At 45.2% G+C, this 16,372-nt stretch overlaps 1 protein-coding gene, 2 long non-coding RNA genes and 1 pseudogene across 5 annotated transcripts in view; 3 read left to right on the forward strand and 1 right to left on the reverse strand.

Moving 5' to 3' along the window:
* The window catches only part of LOC100510918 (uncharacterized), a 188,342-nt gene extending 175,998 nt beyond the window's left edge, over positions 1 to 12,344 (reverse strand). The window contains 1 exon segment of the long non-coding RNA NR_045041.1: positions 11,870 to 12,344. This is a non-coding gene — a long non-coding RNA (uncharacterized LOC100510918).
* On the forward strand, positions 1,589 to 10,536 carry LOC146400390 (uncharacterized). Its single transcript, XR_014812310.1, has 2 exons — positions 1,589 to 1,815; positions 7,556 to 10,536. It is a non-coding gene; the product is annotated as an uncharacterized LOC146400390 (long non-coding RNA).
* LOC146400391 (uncharacterized) lies at positions 11,149 to 13,161 on the forward strand (annotated as a pseudogene).
* The window catches only part of KLF3 (KLF transcription factor 3), a 36,110-nt gene continuing 31,630 nt past the window's right edge, over positions 11,893 to 16,372 (forward strand). For all 3 annotated transcript variants that reach the window (XR_014811820.1, XR_014811815.1, NM_001134352.2), the window contains 1 exon segment: positions 11,893 to 12,186. The gene's annotated coding sequence lies outside the window, so the exon portion shown is untranslated.

Genomic DNA, 16,372 nt, shown 5'->3' on the forward strand with positions numbered 1-16,372 from the left:
GGGAACATCTGAACTATTTGGGGCAGGAAACTAAGATCTTAGCAACAGTATCTCTCCTGAAGCATGGTAAATGAATCCGCACCCAAACCTCTCCTATTTCCTCCAGGATCTTGGGAACTTCTTTTTTTTTTTACTTTTTATTTTTACAGCTGTGCCTGTGCAGCATATGGAAGCTCCCCAGGTTAAGGGTGAAATTGGAGCTGCAGCTGAGGCCTACATCACAGCCACTGTAACACCAGATCTGGATCTGAGCAGCATCTGCAAACTACACTGCAGCTTGTGGCATTGCTGGGTCCTTAACACACTGATCGAGGCCAGGGATCAAACCACAACCTCACTGAGATGACACTGGTTCCTTAACCTGCTGAGCCACAGTGGGATCTCCAGGAACTTCTTTAAGACACCCTCATCTTCTCAGGACTAAGTGAAATGCAGTGAATCGTATTTGAAAATTTTGCCAAATAAATGAATATATGGGAAAGGAGAAAAATTAGGAATTTGAGGGAAATTCTCATTTTTCAGACATCCAGACATCAGACCTTAAGAGAAATGATTTAGGAGTCCACCATTATTAATTTCTGCTTCTTTTGAACTTCATCTTTCTTATCTCCAGCATAGGAAAGGAAATTGATTAGATAAACTACTCTGTAGCAAAAATTGTAATCAATGAGCTTCGAAAGTGTTTTCCTCTTTTTTTTTGAAAGTAAGTTTTCTCTCCTATGAGGATACTGTGACTACTAGGCAGAATTATTTATTCAGTGGTTCTGATGACTTTTTTTGTGACAGTATTCCAAAAATTGGTTTGTTGCCAGGGGTTGCCCACGGCATTCAGAAGTTCCCAGGCCAGGGATTGAACCTCCGACACAGCTGTAACCAGAACCCCAGCATTGACACACCAGGGTGTTTAACCCATTGAGCCACAAGGGAACTCCCCAAAATTGTTCTAACACTTCTCATAAACCTGCTAAACTTAAGGGGTGCTGGGATTCATGCGGTTCACTAACTCATGGATCCATTTGTAACAATAATAAACAAAATTGAAATGTAAGTCCAAATAGTTCACATACACGGTTGACTAAAATTTAATAAGCTAAAGATTCCACTGATATAAGTAAGCATAAACACAGTTTACCCTATAGATCCCTTTTGTCCCTATCATAACCCAGTAAACTTTAAACAGGCAAAGATCACCGTAAAAGTCCTACACATAGTTCAATGTTCCCCATATTTCCTTATATCCCCTCCTGGAAGTACAGAGTCTTCAAGAAAAGGAGTGGAGGGAGATGGTCATTGGAATACACATTGAGACATACCTTTGAGGTTCACACTAGAAGAAAGCACAGATCAGTGAATTCAAAATTGAATATATGGCGTGCCCCCTTAGGCGTGAGAACATTCATAAAAACAGATATTTAAAAGTAACTAACTGAGGGAAGAAAAACATGGCTAAAAGGGCTGGTAGCTGAGTGGGGGTGGGGATGGGGCGGGGGACAGAGTCAGGGAGACAAACAGGATGCCAGGAGGTGAGAAATAAGGGTGGGGAGTAGTGGCCAATCTCAAGAGGAACTAACAAGGTCTGTTGCTTATAGTTACCCAGAAAACTTGAAGAACAATAACACAAACAAATGCAGCTGAAAGAAACGTGAGGAAAGCTGGATCCTCCTGGCAAAGACCGCACAGCGCCCCTGTATTAAGGGTGCTTGAGGAGGCGAAGGCATCTGCCCCCCTCACCCCTCCATTCGCATCCAGCACAACTGCTGACACTTCTGTTTCCCGTTGAATCAACAGATCCTGGCGAAAGACCACAGGGAGAGGGTGAGTGGACCTTGTGCTCCAGGAAGTATATTTCTATCTCTTGAGAAATAGGAACTTCGGCTCTAGGCAGTCCAGCGTGCTGGGTTTTCTGGGTTGGGGGTTTGGTTTTTGCTTTTTAACATTTTCTCTTTGGAGTGGCTTTTAAGGTAAATGCATGCTATTTTGAAGAAGAATTTCAGTTCCAAGAACACACACAGGTCCAGCTCTTCAAGCAGCAGGTAAAAAGCCAAAGCATCAGGAGACGGTCGCCCCCTCTCCTGGGCCTCTCCTCCTAAGGTCCCTCCCTTGCCATCCTACCCCCGTCAAAACTCACAGACACAGGACCACACCTCCGGGTCCAGGGTGCTTTCAAGGGGCCACCTTGTCAAACTGAGCTTCAGGCCCTACATTTAATTACACGCAACATGCACATTACTTTCTTAGCTTTTCTTTTTTTTTTTTTAAATACACACTTCTTATTACAAAAGACATATGTGCTCACTAAAGAAAAAAAAAACACAGAACAACACTGAAATGAAAAAAAAAAATCACCCTCATACTTATCACTTGGATTCAACATTATTATGATTTTAATATCACCTGCTGTTAGCAAATCTTTCTGAATTACGAGGGCAGTGAACAATTCTCTACTGTTCATAGTGATCCAAATATAGGCTTTTTTTTTTTTTCTTCTAGACATATTAGCAAACTTCTAAAGCACTTGTGAGTGTAGACAGGCTTGCCAGGTTGGGAAGCAAAGAAATCAAAGCTGAAGTCTTCTTTCCCAGAAAAGTACCAGGAAAACTGGTGCAACTGGGCTCTTACACCGAGGGAGACATTTCATAGGTCACGCTTCAGGGTTTGGGTGCAAGCATGCAACACACTTGGAATGAGCAGAAAAAGGCAGGCGGCAGGGCCACTTCCCTAGAGTGTAATTCACACGCCATCTCTTTGCTGGCTTAGTTCCTGAAGCTGAGAGAGAGAGAGTAGAGCAAGAGATGGTATACATACACATACATGTATGTACATATATATTTGTGTTTCTCCCCATGGTACCAATACCCTAGCTGCTGCCTCCTGCTCTGCACTGTTGGAACTTTCTATGATCATTAATGTCATTGTGTTTAATTATATTATATAATTTCATTATATTTAATTATAATTACATGAGTTATATTTAATGTCATTTTATACACGGTCTTGCACCTCATTGGTTCAGAAACCTCCCATGGTTTCCCAATGTCCGCTGGGAAAAGCGGCAGCTCCTCGGCATTGCCTTTTCCCCCCAGCACAGCCTCAGCTGATGGTTCCTAGCCCGCCTTATGCCACTCCTGAGTGGTTCCAGCCCCCATTGGACCCTGGGCCCCAGGGACCTCTCCAGACTCCGAAATGCAGTGTGGAGTCCCCCTCCCTCCAGCAGGGATGTTCTAGAGCCTCCTCCATGAAGATTTGGGGGGGATTTCCTGACCGATGTGATTTCTTTTGCAAACCTATAAGCTCCCTGAAGATAGGCCCAAACCACCCAAGAATGCTCACAGTTTTTGAATGAATCGATTTATGTATTTTTCCTTTTAACTCCCATATCATGGCTTTTTTCTAAATTTTACTCATCATATTCTGCACTGTGTAATCATTAAGCAAGTATGTATGTTTTCTCAAATCCCTTGAATGCAGGGATCATATACAAATTTCTTGCACCCCTATACCCACCCCAGACCTATAGTAAATGTTCAGCCAATATTTACCAGACTAACTTAAATCCAGGATCTAAATGTCAATACAGTTTCCATAATATAGAGGAGAGGGTTGGAAACAGAAAGTCAGTCTCATTCTAAAATAAGCTGAAAAATGGGAAGTAGTTTTTCTTACTTGGCAGGTCTCCGATTCTGACAGGAGAAAGCTAGTAGTCCCCAACTTAGAAATAAGCTACATTCTACATCTTCATATGTGTAGATCACTGATTTGGAAATTACAATTAATTTCTCTTTGAAATAATATTTTATTTTATTTTATTTAATATTTTTTTTTTATTTTCCCACTGTACAGCAAGGGGGTCAGGTTATCCTTACATGTATACATTTACAATTACATTTTTCCCCCATGAAATAATATTTTAAATAATGCTTAAGATCCTGATATGTCCCCCAAAGTCAAATTGAACTCTTGATGAAGCAGAAATAGTATATTTGTAATAAAAAAGCAGAAAATAAAACTGACACATTTTACTAGTAAAATAACCAATAAAAACAACTAAATAAAAGTGATTGTTTTTAACTTGAATAATCATGATTCAAGGAAAGCAGAATTTAACTATAGAAAAAGGAGGATAGGAGCTCCTGCTGTGGCTCAGTGGTTAAGAACACAACATAGTGTCCATGAGAATGTGGGTTTGATTCCTGGCCTTGCTCAGTGGATTATGGATCTGGCATTACTATGGCTGTGATGTAGGCTGGCAGCTACAGCTCCAATTTGACCCGTAGCCTGGGAACTTCCATATGCCACAGGTACAGCCCTAAAAGGAATAAAAAGAAAGGTTATGATGGACTATGACAATGTGAGAAAATAGAATGTATACATGTATGTGTAACTGGGTCACCATGCTGTACAGCAGGGAAAAAATCATATTGGGGAAACAATAAAAAAAAATTAATTCTGATTTTTTCCTGTTTAAGAATAAAAAAGAAAAGAAAAGGACATAGAGGATATATCTAATTATTCTCTCCTGGTTGCTCTCATTCACCAGTCCCTTGGGAAATGAAGATGTGGCCTGAGGACCTAGGTCTTACTCCTGATTCCCAAGTCTGGCCACAATTCTGAGTAATTTCAGGATCCACTTGGAACCATGTTTAATACCCCCATTCATTCTGATACTTTGTCTCCTCATTTTCAGGGACATTCTCTTACACCTTCTAGTCTCCCACTACCACAGACACACTATGAACTATGCAATCCCAGGGACTTCATCATCTTTAAATGTTAAACTCACATATCCCCACTCTCTGGCTACTCGCCTCCTAAACTTCCAGGTCATTCACCATGTTGTTTCCAACACATCTGCTCTTTGACTCATTTGAAATGCCCAGTTCACCAATTCTTTGGCCAGATCTCTAGAGTCTCCTTCTGTTTTAGCTCTCCAACTTAGATTCCAAAATCCAACATTTCCGCTGTTTTTGGGGGGTTTTTTTGTGGGTTTTTTTGCTTTTTCTGTTTGTTTGTTTGTTTGTTTGCTTTTTAGGGCAGCACTCATGGCATATGGAGGTTCCCAGGCTAGGGGTCGAATCGGAGCTACAGCTGCTGGTCTACACCAGAGCCACAGCAATGCCAGATCTGAGCCTCATCTGCAACCTACAGCACAGTTCATAGCAACACCAGATCCTCAACCCACTGAGCGAGGTCAGTGATCAAATCTGCAACCCCATGGTTCCTAGTCAGATTCATTTCCACTGAGCCACAATGGGAACTCCTCCACTGTTTTTCTACAACCATCCTTCAGTTGCACCAGTCTGCCAAACATAATCCAGGACAATTCCAATTATCCATGTTCACTAGAAATGCTGAGAGCTCCTGGGGTAGATGCACAGGACACACATCCAGTTTGATCTTTATTAAAACTCTTGGACACCTAATTTAACCTCAATATTTCCTGGCCATCCTAAACTGGATAGTTTGATGGATGAATGGCTGGATGGCTAGATGGATAATACAGGTGAAAACTTCTAGAGATGCTAAAGAGAATCTCTATATTCTTTGTAATGTCCCTTAGTCTAACATTTCTTATTTTACTTCAAAATATATGCCTTTGCAATTCTGAGAAAGAACAAAGTTTGAGGCACCACAATTCTTGGCTTTAAACTGTATAACAAAACTATAGTAATCAAAACAGTATGGTACTAGCATAAAAACAGACACATAAAACAATAGAACAGAATTGAGCACCCAGAAATAAATCCACACATATATAGTCAAGTAATATCTGACAAAGGAGTCAAGAATAAACAGTTGTGAAATGATAGTCTTTTTAATAAAAATGATATTAGAAAAACTGGATCTCCACATGCAAAATAATAGACGGGACCCCTATCTTACACCACTCACAAAAGTTAACTCTAAATGGATTAAAGACTAAAGTTCCTGCCATGGCACAGTGCATTAAGAATCCAAATGTAGCAGCTCAGGTTGCTGCAGAGGCATGGGTTCAATCCCCAGCCTGGTACAGTAGGTGAAATGATCCAGCATTGCCACGGCTGCAGCATAGGTCACAGCTGTGGCTTGGATTCAATCCCTGGTCCAGGAACTTTGTATGTCGTGGGTGTGGCCATAAAAATCAATGAGTGAATGAATGAATGAATGAATAAATAAATAAATAAATAAAGACAATGTAAAACATGAAACATGTAAAACTACTAGAAGAAAACATAAGGCAAAAGCTCCTTGACATTGGTCTTGGCAATACTTCTTGGCTATGATACCAAAAATACAAGGAACAAAAGAAAACATTAAGTGGGATTACATCAAACTAAAAAGCTTCTGCACAGCAAAGGAAACAATCATCAAACTGAAAAAGGAACCTATGGAAGGGGAGAAACTATTTGCAAACCATCTATTTGATAAAGGGTTAATATCTAAACTATATAAAGAACTCATATAACTTAATAGCAAAAACCAAAAACAAACAAAAAGTAATTTTTAAAATGGGCAAAGTACTTAAATAGACATTTTTCTAAAGAGAATATACCAATGGCCAACAAGTACATGAAAAGGCGCTCAACATCACTCATCATCAGGGAAATGCAAATCAAAACCACAATGAGCTATCATCTCACACCTGTTCTAAGGGCTATTAGCAAAGACACAAAATAACAAGTGTTGGTGAGGAGTGGAGGAAAAGGGAACACTTGTGTGCTTACGGGAAGAATGTAAATTGATACAGCTGCTGTGGAAAACAGGGTGAAGTTTCCTCAAGAAACTAAAAATAGGAAAACCAAATTCTCCAACAATCTCATTTCTGAGTATTTATCCCAAGGAAATGAAATCATTATCTCAACAAGATATTGGTACTCCTGTATTCACTGCAGCAGTATTAATAATAAGCAAGATGTGGAAACAACCCAAGTGTCCATAATGAATGGGTAAAGAAAATGTCACACACACACACACACACACACACACACACACACACACACACCAGAGGAACAATATTCGGCCATTAAAAAAGAAGGAAATCCTGCCTTTTGCAACAACACGGACAGACTCAAAGGGTGTTATGCTAAGTGAAATAAGTCTGACAGAGAAAGACAAACGCTGTATGATCTCACATGTAAAAATCTCAAAAAGTCAGACTCATAGAAACAGTGGAATGGTGGGTGCCTGGAGCTGGGAGAGGGAGAAAATGAGGAGGTGTTAGCAGAGAATACAAACTTCCAGCTATAAGATGAACAAGGTCTGGGGATCTGATGCACAGCATGATGTATGTAATAAACAAATTGTACTGCATACTTGAAAATTGTTAAGAGAAGATATTATATGTTATCACTACCACCAAAAGCCGGTGGGGGGGTGGGGTGGGGAGTAATTATATGAGGGGATGGAGGTGTTAACTAACTTTATTGTGGTTACCAGTTTGCAATATATATGTGTGTGTGTGTGTATCTAATCACATTGCACACCTTAAACTTAACATATGTTATAGATCAATAATATCTCAATAGAGCTGGGAGAAAACAAAAGGAGGAAAAAAACCATATGGTTTGTTTTCCTTTAGGGTAGATGTGTCTGTGTTGCTCATGATCTCACAAGCCCATGACAATTTCTGCTTTCATAACTCAGTCCATCATCACATAAGGTGGAGAAGCTTTCCTGGGGAAAGAATGGAAAAGCTCTGAAAGAGAATAGAAGAGGAAGAAAGAATCTCAAGAATATGAGTTTGTGTATCAGAAAGAGAGTGCCTGAGACTAACTCTGATAGAAGCCCTGAAAGACACAGTGGAGGTTTATAGTGGCCTGGGTCCACCAGGCTCTGAATCAGTTGCAACATAGGGTCATTGTTTCACTGTCATCTATTAATCAACAAATACTTCTGGAGCACCTTATATTTGCCAGACACTGTTACAGGAGCTTGGGAAACAGGAGTGAAGGAGACAACGGCCCTGCTCTCATGAAACCCATGTTCTAAAGGGAGAGGGGAAAAAACAAAACAAAACAAAACAAGGACAACTAGACACTGAATGCGTAAGGGAGGGAGAGTTTAGACCATGTAGTCAAAGAAATCATCCCTAAAGAGGTAATCTTTGAGCTGAAAACTAATGGTGAAGAAAGAGCCACCTGTATGAAAATCTGAAACCCTGCTTTCCCCTCATGATTATAATAAGATGGCTGCCACAGCTTTCAAGCATCACACCCTCATATAACTTCCCAAGAAGGTCTGGGGGTTTTTACCCTTGAAAGAGTTTCCTTTTAGCAGGAATAAATATATTTCCCATAAGCACCAGCACACTTCCTTTCATGTCTCACTGACTGAGAGTAGAACCAGGAGGGGTATCTTTCCCTGAGCACATGCTGCCCCAAACCTACACCCAATTGGCTTGCTGTTCTCAAAACACAAGAGTGAAGCAACTACTTCGGGATCAAGCTTCAGATATTTCATTGACCCAGGATTTATGGATTTATCCAGCACCTAAGCTTGTGCCAGGCACTGTACTAATGTTAAAAGAAGAAAAAAAAAAGAAGACCTAGACACCATTTGCACCATCTCCCTCTATTGCTTAAAAACTCTTTCAAAGGTACGGTTCTTGGCCATTTCCCACCCTGAATGACTTTTAGCCTCAATGACTTCTTCTCAATTCATAGCTCACATGTATTCATGTTGCAAACATTCACTGAACAGCCTAGGCTATAGCAATATGATTTTGCTAAAAAGACAAGGTCCAGGGCCTCACAGAGTTTCTATTTCAGTGCCATAGAGAGCTAAACAGTCAATTACAAGAAAGAATAAAAAGTGTTAGAAGAGGTGACACCCGAGTCCCTTCAGAGAGCCAAGAAGGAGTACCTCCACTAGTCCAAAGGTGGGGTGAGGGATGGTGGCAAGAGAAGAGAAATTTTGTTGAAAATATCAGTAAAATCAACATGTAAAGAATTTAGGGACATGAGAGTGGAAATCAGGAGTGGGGGGGGGCAGGTGGGGAGGCTAGTCCACCTACAGAAATGAGCATGTGTTAAGGGCCAGAGGTGGGGAGATGAGCTGGAGGAAAGCAAAGGAGAGAAAGAAGCACAGGTTGCTGGAGAGACGAGCGGGAAGGGCGAAGAGGGAGAGATGGGTCTGTAATGATAGGTGGAGGCCAGGTCAACGCGTGCACTTTATCCTGCAAGGAGCCATTGAAGGGTTGGACATGTTTAGGTCTGCATTTTAGAAAAAAGGCATGCCTATCCTTTGTTCCAACCCCTTACCCACACTTCAGCCACACTAGGAAGACATGGTGGCCAGAGGCTGGACCAGGGTAGTGGCCAAGGAGTGAGGAATGACTGAAGGAGGTCCAACATTCAGTGAATGACAGGGCTGTGACCAGCGAGGAGGGGGAGGAGTTCCGGACGACCTCTAGGGACTGGTAGGGTTCAGGCATCTGGAGGAATGGTGGTGTCCTTTACTGGGTGGATTCATTTTTGTACAAGTTATGTTTGAGCTGCCTCGCGCAGGGCACAGAACACAATGTGTTCATTAAGGAAAATTTTTGATGACTTTTCTCCTCCCTCCCGCATCTTTCATATTAGGATCACTCTCTCCTTATCTTGAGTCACTTTTTTCAGACAGATGTACTTCCCTCTTTGCCTTTGGGTCCACACTCACATGGGCAACATAAAAAACATGGTCTATGGCTTCAGGTTTTCACCACTTTGTGTCCCCGGAGCGAAGACTGTATTTTTTGAAGCCCTACTATGAACCAGGCACTGAAATGCAAAAACATGTCCATCAGTCATCACTAAATTTTTCTTTTTTCATTTTTTGGCCACAGCATACATATGTAATTCAAGTCTGGCCAGGGCTCGAATTGGAGCTACTGCTGCCTGCCTATGCCACAGTGCCATTGGATCAGAACTGCGTCTGCCAGATCCTTAACCCAATGAGCAAAGCCAGGGATTGAACCCAAATCCTCACAAATACAGCATTAGGTCCTTAACCCGCTGAGCCACAACAGAAACTCCGCTAATATTTCTTTCTAGCTAATGCAAATCTAAGGCATGCAATCAGACATTTAATGACGTCAGTGATCAATGAACAGCAAATTAGTAAAGGACACAAATCCAACTTTTCCCCTTACGCTTATCTTCTGCTGAAACAAACAAACGAAACCCTCATTCTTTTACATTTTAAACATTAATCTTATGGGACAGCATGATGGCATATGAAGGAACCAGTGTCAGTTCTGGGTGTTCTCCACGTGGGCTTTTAAGTATATGCATTTTTTACAATAAGCAATTTCACTTAGGTTAGTGAGGTTACCCATACTAATTTTATAATACTGTGTATCCGAATACACTGTATCTCTACGTTTTAAGTGGCCCCATGCCTGGATGAAGCATCAAAGTGAGAATGGTGAACTTGAAGAGTCTTTAAAACATCTTGAAGCAATAACAAGCCACAGACTGCAGCAGGGGCGTTTTTAAACATTACACAGGACGAAAACAATTGAACCAATTTGTCCTTTGTTCTTTTTATTGCATTCTTACATTAAAACTGTTTAAAAAGAAACTCAAAAAGCATTAAATCTGGTACCAAGCTCTACAAAGTCCTCCCAGGAGCCCGGTTTGCACAGAAAGTGAGTTTCCGCCGCCGCCAGGCTCCAGTGAAGCCCCCCCCCCCCCCCCCGCCCAGCCCGGCGCCACCCGCCCCGGGGACGCTTGTGCTCAGTCCCGGGGACGCGACACCAAAGGAAAGGCCGCCGCGCCAAGCCCTCAGCTCGCCCCGAGTTCTCCCTCCGGGCAGGAGGATCCGGACCCAAGTTTGCCAAGTTTTCCGACAGGCCCGGCTGAGCAAATGCCGCTGCGTCCGGCCGCCTTTTCGCTCCAGCTGCAGGCCCGGCCCGTGGGAAGTTTGTTCGCGGTGGGGTGGGGGGGGGGGGCGTTATCCCGGCCTTCAAAGAAAAGTCCCGGTAGGCGGTGCACCACCAGCCGGGCCGCACCCCCGTGGGGAAGACAACACGGGGGCCTCCGAGCCCCAAGGCACAAAGAAAGCGCTCTAGAGGATGGCGAATGACCTTGGAAACGCGGGACCATTTTAGGGTTGCAGTCCCCCAGCTGCCCTCCCTTTCCGCGCCGCTCTTTCTCTCCCGACGCCGCCCCGGCCCACCCGCCGCTTCCCCAGCGGTGCCTTTTTCAGCTTTTTCTTTAAGAGAGTTGTGTGCGCTGGGCCCAGGAGGGGCCGCGCTGGCCGCGGGGCCCAGCCCTTCCCGCCGCGCCCGGGGCCGCCCTTCCCGCCGGAGCTGGCTGATTGATGGCCCCGGCCGGCCCGGGTCTCCCGCCTCGGCTCGCCCGCGAGCCCGCCTGTGTGTTTTGGAAGCGGCGCAGCGGGCTGCAGCCCTGTGACGCCCGGAGCGGCCAGTGCCGCCCTTCCTTCCCCCCGGGCTCGGGCGGCGGCGCGGCGGCGGGTCCAGGCCGGGCGGGGCCGCGGGCTCCGGGGCGGAGGGCGACGGGAGGGGGTGCGGGCGGGGACTCCCAGGCGGGGGCTCCGGGGCGGGGGGCGGGGGCTCTGGGGCGGGGGCCGCGCCGCGTACGCCCAGCCCCACGGCCGCGCCGCGCCTCGCGGGACAGGTTGGGCCGGCGGGGCGGCGCCCGGCTCCGGGGAATAATGAGTGTCTGTCAGGCCGTCCCCGGGTGACTGGGCGGGGCGGGGCGGAGGCGGCGCAGGAGGCGGGGGTGGCGGGGGAAGGGCGCAGGGCGGGGTGCGTGTTTGCGCGAGTGACTCCGCCGACCCCTCCGGCGGCTGCCTCCACCCAAGTGGGTGGGGACCCGCCCAGCCCGGGCGGCCGCGGCGGCTCCCTCTCCCCTCCCTGACCCTCCCACCCCGGGTCCCAGCCTCTACTTACCCCGCCAGCCCCGGGAGGCTCGCAGAGCGAGCGGCGCCGGCGTCATGTGACTGCCCGGAGTTGGTGCCAGGAGCCAGAGGGGAGCCAGGAGCGGAGCCGCGCGGAGCCGGGGCCCGAGCCGGAGCGCAGCGCGAGCGCCCGCCGAGCTGTGCCGCGCCCGCCGCACGCGCGCCAGTCCCCGTCCCGGTCCCCTGCGGCCGCCAGAGCCAACGCCGCCAGGACTGGAGCGCTGACACCACTGCATCCGCGGGGCTCCAGGGAGCCCAGGTCTGGGCCTTTATTTCTCGCCTGCAGCGCTCAGCACCGCGCCTCGAAAAGTAAGTCCCCTCTCCCTCACCTTTCCTTCTCGCCCCGACTCCCGCTGCCCCTGTTTTCGGCTCGTCTGGTTTCCTTTTTTGGGGGGGAGGGGGGCGCGGTGAATGGGCTGGGGGTGCAGCGCGGAGGTGGGGGCTCCCGTGGGCTTGGGAAAGTGCAACAGCTCCTCGCAGCCGGGGGTGGGGTAGAGGAGGCGAGGCGGAGGGGCCCACGGTGAAGCAGTGGAAAGTGTGGGATTGAGGAGAGCCACCGTGCGGATCGGCGGGTGCGGGGAGCGAGGCCGGTGGCGCCCGCCGCGGCCCCGGATAGGGCGCGGGCGGGGGCTCACCTGTGTGGTCCCCCGACCGCCGCCCGCGCGCTCTCTCGCGATTCCCTCCTAAGCCCCAGAAATCTCAGTGCTCTCCGCGTGTGGCAACGTTGTTTGGAGAAAGGTAGCACAGAGGCCGCGCGCTCCTGCTCCTCCCCCTTCTCCCCCATCTGGTCCCCCCCCCCCACCGCGCGCCCTCCCCCTCCCCGCCCTCCGCCTGCGCCCCCCGCCGCCCCCCTCTGCCGACGGGGCGCGCTGCCGCTCACCAGCGGCGGGAGCAAACTTGGAGCAGGCCCTCTGGGAAGAAACTTGGGGCGATTGAGAGTGGAGGCAGCATCGCATTCTCGCTCCTGGAGCCCGGGAGCTGCCAGGGCGTCTGGATCCCCGGGGGCAGGAGAAAGAGCTGGCCAGGTTTGGAGAGACCTCCTCCGGGGCACGGAGAGAACCTGCCGCAGTGTCTGGAGCGAGGATTGCAGCGTGGCTGGAGGCGGAGAACGCCTTAGGCAACTGCCTGCAGCGTTAGGGACCCGATCCGGTGGGGACCGAGGGACGGACCTCTGGACCCGAACCTTTGGGACCTAGCCTTTCTCGGAAGGGCTTTCTTGGAGATGGCAGACAATACCTGGAATTGTCATAACGACTTCTTTGGCAGATAAAAGGGAACACTCGATTCTGCTTTAAATTTTACAGCAGTATACAAAAATATTAGATAAAGAATATGCGCATGGGACTTTTATTTTTCTAAGTCAGGTTAAACGGAAACTGGTAATTGCTCACCTTCTTGTATTTCACTAAAATAAACATTTTACAAACTCAGAATACATCTTTCCATTAATGTCACCCAAGACACTAAATATATTGATTCTCACAAGAGTCTGGTATATGGAGAAAAGTATGGAGTGGTATTATGACTTCATTTGAATTTAGTATCTCTAATTATTAAGCAAAATTAATTGGGGGCATAGGGTAGTTGTTCCTTACAGGTTATTCTACAGAACAATTTTGTGCTGTCTTTTTCTGAGTGCTTTATGTATGCATTTGTGGAGTATTTTTGTTGAGAAATCCATGAGTGATCCACCTAGCACAGGAGAAGGCTTGCTTTTAGGGAAAACCCAATCTGATAACATTAACAGCTCCAAAATTTTGTGAGTTCATAGTATTTTTAAAACAAAGAGTGGTTGAAAGAGTTTTTTCCTGGCTCCAAGCATGGAGTATGGGAGTTGACCTTATTCTGTTAACAGAATCCTGAAATGAGATGTTTGATTAATTTAAGCTCCCTAGAGAAGCTGATATCTCAATTTCTACAGTCTGTGGGGTTAGCTGCAGAACTGTTAGAAGAAAACAGTCTAATGTACTGTGGGTGAGTTCAGTGAAGATAGTCTTCAAGAAGCATTCTGCTTGCATGAAGTCATGAGAGTGCAAGTATAAAAATCCTAAAGTGAGAATAACAAAGAAAAGTAGCTGCTTAGACCACAGAACCTTGTTACATGTAAAACATGGCAACATAGCTTTGGATAAAGCTATTGTTTTTTTTCACTGCAAAGTTTCTAAATTAAAACCCAGTCTTCTGGTTGCTATGGACACAGTGATGCCTTTTTTTTTCTTTCTTTCTTTCTTTCTTTCTTTCTTTTTTTTTTTAACCTGTAGTTAGTGTTTATACACAGATTCTTAAATCTCTTGCTAATGGAAACCTGAGTTCAGCAGTTCTGGCTAACACAATAAAAGAGAAATAGTGGGAAAAGGACAATGAGTGGATTTTGCTACCTTAAAAATATCTAAAGGAAAGTAGACCTTTTAAGATGTCTTATAAATGTTGATAGTCTATTGTACAGATTGCATAATAATTTTGGATTAAATGAAATATCAGGAACAGAATCACATTCTCATAAGGTGGATTTCTGTAGACGTGTGTACATGGAGAACAGATGTGCAGCTGTCTGCACTTGAGGGAGATAGTGGAAATTTAGGGTGGCTCTAGATGTTCCACACCTTTTGTCTTAGAATTTAGTTCTGTAGAGTTGGTCCCGCTTCAGTTGTGTGGGGTGACCCCAGTGTCATCTGAATTCTCAGCAGCAGTGTTCTCTCTTCATTTGCCTCTTGATGCTCTGAGGCTGAACAGTCGTCTTTACCCTAACCCAGAATTTCTCGCTGGTGGCTGAAGACCAACCATTGGGATGGGGGAGAAAGAAAAGAAAAATTGGCAGGAGGCTGGTGTTAATTAGGAAGGTCTCTGCTGCTTGACTATGATAAAATCACATGTTCACTTATGTTTACTGTATGTGGAAGCTCCTATTTGTAAATAGGGCAGGTCCCCTGTATAAAGCTGGTGTGATTATTCACACCCATAGAACAAACACCTCCACCCCCCTGTTGTTGTCTTAAAAAACTCCAGCTGCTCATGAATATAGGGTCAGGGAGGGCCGGCTAAATGTTTCTCTGTGCTTTCTCTCCAGCACAGCCAGCAGAGCTGTTTCCTGTTCTTTGTTTCAAGGCTGGGGTTTGCGTCATACATTCCAAGTGGCATATGTGTGCTCTTTCCTGTTTCAGGCTGTTTTCTGGTAGATCAGTAGCCCAGACCAGGCCATGGTCCCTGCCCCTCAACTCCCTGTCCCCACCCAGGGAGTTATCATGTCTCTACACACTTGTGATTGCTTAAGATGCCTGTGTTATGTCATAATGAGAAGTCAGTTAACCTTTTTACATACACCCTTTTTTTCCAGTGTGTTTATATGGGTGAATAAATACTTTTACCTCTAAGTTTATCATGGCCAACTTGTGATTTTAAGAAATGTGTGTGCATATTGGCTAGAAATCTAAAGGAGTTTGTTTTATTTGCATTTCGCTCTTGCTTTGAGGTGGATAGAGTATTGGTTTTGAGATAGGCATTTTGCCCTGAAGCTGTCAATTTTGGACAGGGTTACCACCTTACAGTTTAGAAGACCTAGCATTATCTGAAAGATGGGGCTCGCCCTTGCATTTCACACAGGACAGGCAAGGCGTAGGAGGCTTCATGGGATGGAGAACTCAAGCAGTCTCTGCAATTTAGACTGACCAGAAAGTCTTGCTTATGTTTTAAGGGAGAAATCTTGTATTAAAACAAAACAGAAGAGATACTGAGAGCACTCCAGGATTATTTCTTTTTAAAGACAAAGATTTAAAGGCTAGGATAAATTTTTTTTTTTTTAAGGACAAAGCTTTGACTACCCTACATCTGATTTCCAAGCTGGTTTAAGACAAAAAGCTCAAAAGAAAAGGAGAACTGGAATAAGGTTATTTAATGATAGTTTGGAAATGTTTACCCTTCTGTTTTGAAAACAGAAGGAGAATGCTCTTGTTTTTATTGTTTTATAATAACAGCTTTCTCATTGTCTCCCCTTCCCTCCTTTTTGATGTATTCTGTCAGTTGTGAGTTAGCACATTGCTGGGTTAACTCTTTAAAACCGACTTTGACACACTTTTTTTTTTTTTTTTCTCCCCCTCTTGGTTCTCCAGAAAGAAAGTTTTAAAGAAATGCTTGGAAAAGAAAACTTTGGGCAAGTTTCTTTTTTAAACTTCTTATTTTGGGATTTTCTCTAAAATCTAAAGGAATTATCTACTGTGTTTTCCGAATGGAATTAATTAAATGAGTTGCTGAGGTAGCACATCAGGCCCCGTTCTTCCCCAAAGTGGTAATAGTGCTTTGGTTCTCCCATCTCACCCCACCACATTTTTTTCTTGATGGATAAAAAGGAAATACACAAGATGATATTAAGAAAGCTACTGGGGTCAAATAATAGGATACTGACAACCTTCCATGAAGAAAAGAAGGGAATTTTGGAAACTTCTAATCACATTTTTCCTTTCTTCTTTAGAGGAAGCAAACTTGAAATACTAATAAGCTG

The sequence above is a fragment of the Sus scrofa genome, chromosome 8 (assembly GCF_054392235.1).
Source record: "Sus scrofa isolate SSC_HxYL_T2T_F1_AM1 chromosome 8, Sscrofa_HxYL_maternal_Yorkshire_Landrace_v2.0, whole genome shotgun sequence".
Classification (NCBI taxonomy): domain Eukaryota; kingdom Metazoa; phylum Chordata; class Mammalia; order Artiodactyla; family Suidae; genus Sus; species Sus scrofa.